The following is a 4,943-nucleotide window of genomic DNA, read 5'->3' as shown; positions in this document are numbered from 1 at the left end:
CCTTTAATGTCAGTCCATAACTCAGTTCCTTGGGCTGCCAGCAATCAGCGCTTCACAGAAGGGAGGTGTATAGAGACACACCCAAAAAATCTTTCCATTTTGGTCTGTCTCTGTGCCTCTTTGAGATTTTCTGCTTAGGTTGACAGCATGTCTCAGTCTCTTTCCAGATTGTTAATGACTTGCAAAGCTGAGAGCGTGGTTGTTGGCATTCCCTTTACTTCATGTCTTCTGCCTGCAAGTGCTAAGGAAAGACAGAAAGATTTAAGATACATTCAGACCATAAAGACAAAGAGATTTAGAAACTGAAGTCTGGTCTTTTTACTTCTCTACTTTTAAAGTAAGAATTCTATCAAGAACTGGATTATCCTACCCCAGAGCCAGGCTGGTTTACCCCAGTTTATTTACCCTGAATGTGTTCTGCCCTGAAGAAGAGGTGGAGATAGCACTGCCTTCATTGTACCCTATGCTATACATTGCATTCCTGATGCATTTATGAAACCAAGCCCAGGCCAGCCCTACAAATGAATCCTGGTGAAAGTCAGACCTGTTCTGCCAGTCAGAAACCCATGGCTATTAGCAGAGCAGACTACTGGCGGAGGGGGGTGGGGGTGGGGGCGTAGGGGGGTGGGGGTGTGTGTGGGGTGTGGGTGTGTGTGTGTGTGTGTTGGGGGGGGGTGTGTGGGGGGGTGGGTGTGTGTTGGCACCCTTCCCTAAGGACATCCTTCAAGGAAGCCTATGGAACAGAAACCTTGTCAGCACAGCTGCTTGACACTAAACCTTGCTACCAGGAAGCTGGGATTAGATTCCCTGAACAACATGTTCTTGTGCTTGTCCCAGCAGTGCTGTTTTAGGTTCCTGTCCTAATCTGTGTGTATCTCCCTTGGACAAAAAACCTCTGTGAAGAACTTGGTCATTTCCATTTCTCAAGACCAGTACTCAGCTCAAATCTGGAATTGTTCTCTTCAGCCTGATTTGGAGGTGGAGAAGGAAACAAATCCAACAAAGTGTGACACTTTGCAGATACAAGAGATTTTTTTCCTCCTATGACATAAACGGAGCCCTTACAGTGCCCACACAACAGCAACAAAGACATCTACTTACCTTTCCACATGATGAAATCCAACAACAAAATAACATTAACTCCTCTTACAGAATTCGGCAGCGCCTGTAGTGCCTCTTTCTCATCCTTTTCTCATTTAATGCACATTGGCTAATAATCGCCAGAGCTGTATCAACGCCTTCTTTTGTCTTGGCAGAACACTCCAGGTAAGCATATGCCCCAATGCTGGCACCTAAAGCTTTTCCTTCTGCAGTGTTAATTGGCTTGTTGCCTGGAGTAGTTAGCTGCTTCTTAATACTTTCATGATCACTTAGTTCTACCTTGGTAGCCACCAGAATAATAGGTACTGTGGGGCAGAACACTTTAATTTCTGGAACCTAAAAATCAAGGCTGTTTTGCTGTGAGTCAGGCCTGTCCACGGAGAAGCACATTAAAATAACGTCGGTGTCCTTGTAGAACACTGTGCGGAGATTTTGGTAACTGACTTCATTCTTCCCTGCCACATTGAAGAGAATTAGTTTCATCTCTTTCCCATCTACCTCTGTGTCAGCGGTGTAAGCATCAAACAGAGTTGGCTCTTAGGACTTGGGAATCTGTTCATGACACAAAGCAAAGAGGAGGCATGTCTTACCACAGCGGTCATCTCCAACTACAGTTAGCTTTCTCCTAAGAGCAGCCATTCCTTGAAAACCAAGATGTACAAAGTGGATTATTCCCATGCTGTTTTTAAAATTTTTTTTAGCTTTTGTGCAAGGTAGGAGAAGGAGAGGAGGGAAATCCCATTAGTTTGGAATTCTTCCCCTTATCTCCTTTAATCTCTCCATACTCCTGCCTTACCTTTGTTCCTTATTTTTTTCACTTTTAAATTTCTCTGGTATCAGAATCTTCTGAAATTGTGAGTACCTTGCTCTTGACTATTATTATAGGTCAAAAAATGAAGGTATAAACGAAGCCTGGATGTAACCAAGACTCCTGCAGTGCCCTATATTTCTGTTTTATCATCTCAGACACTGTTTATGGTCATTGTTCAGTCCATAACAGATTTCATTTTCTAGATTGAATGACTTAATTTTGTGAGTGAGATGAAGTATAAAACACTGTACTGAACAACTATCCAAATCGGTTTTATTGACTACATTTTTCCTGCCATGGTATGCTAGTGGAATTCTACCAATGGTGACAGCTATCCTGTGTAAGTCCACGCTGCTCTTGCTCATAGATCTCTTGTCATGTGGGAGTTAAGAAAGTATTCTCAGTCTTCATATATTCATGGTTAATTTATATGAGATAGAAGTTTGTTAGACTTATAGGATAGTAATTTCCAGCATCAACTTTCTTATCTTTCTTGATGTTCAGTATTAGATTGGTTTCTTCTAATATTGTTGCCGCCTCAGCTTCCTTAGGTCACTGGTTCCCCTGCAGAGAGGATTTACCACTGCTCTTCAAAGACTATCGTGATGACCACAGTATTTAAAGGAGTAGGTTGATGTTTCTTAATATAGCCAACCAATCTACAAAGAGAACCTGATGACATCATTGTTTTTTAAAGAAACCTACTTTACTGGCAATGAAGTGGAAGTTACACAATTCATTAACAAATCACAGCATGTTTACTTTAGACATTTCCTCATTTCTACTGCAAAAGACTAATCCTGAGTGAGCATTTCAGTATGGAGTGTGCCAAACTACTTGTGTGTGTGTGGCTGACAGTACTGGAGTGTAAAACAGCAGTAGACCTGCCAGGCAGACCCTGAAGACATCCCTTTCCAGATCTGCTGAGGCCTTGTAGAGAAATGAATTGCAGAATCAAAGAATGGATGAGGTGAGAAGGGATCATCTAGTCCACCCTGCCCTGCTCAGAGCAGGACCAACTACAGCAGGATGCTCAGGACTGTGTCCAGCTGGGTTTTGAATATCTCCAAGGACGGAGATTCCACAGCCTCTCTGGGCAGCCTTTTCCAGTGTTTGATCATCCTCAAAGTAGTAAAAGGAAGTCTATTAACTGGAGAGTCTAAACAGAAAGAACTCTCCAGTGTTAAGGATACTATCTCCAGAGATGAAGACCAAATTCCCTGCTACCTTGTCGGCATTGGACAAAGTAATTTCTACTATCTCTCATTTTTCCTGGTAGACAAAGTTTGCAGGGTGTCTGCAACCACTAAAAACTGAGAGCAAAGGGAACCAGAGGTAGATTAATTTGGTCTCTGCAGGGAGAACTGTTTCCAAAGGCATTGTTGGTGATGCAGATATGTAACCGCTGATTAGCATAGTTATGTGGTCAGCTGATTTATTTCATACAGCTACAGAAGAGTTCTTCAACTGAGATGAGAGGGTTTAGGTCTAAAAGTTTTAGCCTAAGGATGAGGAACTTGGTTTTGTTTAACTTGAAGTCAGCTGGAGACCTGAGGCCACTTTAGTTTCCTGTGGTGGTCTAATTTTACTCTACCAGACTGTATTTCCTGAGTCCTATTTGAGTATGAATCTGATAGTCTTGCCATAGGAACATGACAAAATTAAAGTCATCAGCTTCTGACTTGCCCCACTTATTTCTTGGTAGAACAATGCCGGTGGGTCTCATACAGCTCTTTAGGATCATGAAGGCGTTTCTTGTTTGGGATGATGTGCCTTCATGTGCACTGTAGTTAGCTTAAACCTCTGTATGAAAATACACAGGTCTTTTTCACCTTCTCTTTTTGTACCTTGGCATTCCAGTTTCTAGGTAGATCAGTCTGGCTTCTCTGCTGAGAGCACCGATCGCAAGGGGATCTAAGAGTTAAATTCTGTTTTTCTTCAGGGACACTGGAAAGCAATGGACCTGCTGTGACATGTAACAAGTGGTCTGGTTCCTATATATGCCAGAAACTCTTAGCAGCTTAGAGAGACAGATACTTACCATTTCTGCCTGTCCTCCCACATCTACTCAGAGCTTTTTCGCACTAGCCTGTAAACTGTTCATATTTAGCTAGCTCTTGCTTTCCTTACTTCACTGAGAAGCTGTGCCTGCATGAAGACGGCAGGATGCTTGTCGCTAGCGTTACAGTACAAGTGTGCAGGACCCAGTATGCCATTACTGGCACATACGGCTCCCTCAGCATGTTATGACACAGCAGGCAATGTACTTACTTGCCTACTTATTGACAAAAAGGAGAAAGATTACCTTCCCCACTGAGCTTTCATGCTTTTGGTACAGATTTATGCTTGAACACAAATTATCTGAGTTACAGACATGCCCTTTAGAAAATCTGTTTAGCAAAAAGAGCAGGGGGGGGAATATGATCTGGAAACAATCTCCAGCAGTTGACTAGAATTGTCTTCTCAGCAACAAAAAATGCCAATTGGATTAAATTGAGTAAAAAACAAAAGGCTGAGTTTTAATCTCAAAACCACCAGCACATGCAATGAAAGCAAGGAAGTGGTATCTTCTTTCTCCTACTTCATTCTTTCTTCATAAATCATACGGATGGATGTATGTGGTGCAGCAAAATTAATGCTCTTCTTAGAGAGTGCACATTTAGGGATTAATGGAAGTGAAGTTTCAGTTTGCTTAAAGAAGTATAAGTTAGCATATCATGCAAATTTGATCAGAAAATATAAAAGTTACAGCATAAAGTTCAAATTCAGCCCTAAAATATGTGAGCTGGCTACACTTCCTGATGTCTTCCAGACCACGACCATGCTTGAATACAGCACTGGTCCTGTACAAAATCTCCAAGAAGAAAAAGCCACCTCATCCCAGAGCCTCTTTTCATTATTTTCTTTCCAGGGTTTCCACCTCTGCTCTCAGGAACCACTCCAAGAAGGAAGCCTTAGCACTTCCACAGATTATTATCCACTGTGCTCATTTACAGTACTGCTGCTGTGCCTCTTTCTGCTGCACTCGCAG

General features: G+C 42.3%; 1 pseudogene; it reads right to left on the bottom strand.

Moving 5' to 3' along the window:
* Nucleotides 1-1,146: 1,146 nt before the first annotated feature.
* LOC141941603 (ras-like GTP-binding protein RHO) lies at nucleotides 1,147-1,740 on the bottom strand (annotated as a pseudogene).
* Between the last annotated feature and the right edge of the window lie 3,203 nt (nucleotides 1,741-4,943).

The sequence above is a fragment of the Strix uralensis genome, chromosome 3 (genome assembly GCF_047716275.1).
Source record: "Strix uralensis isolate ZFMK-TIS-50842 chromosome 3, bStrUra1, whole genome shotgun sequence".
Taxonomy (NCBI): domain Eukaryota; kingdom Metazoa; phylum Chordata; class Aves; order Strigiformes; family Strigidae; genus Strix; species Strix uralensis.
The sequence above is the reverse complement of the archived record's forward strand: the minus strand, read 5'-3'. Positions and strand labels throughout refer to the sequence as shown.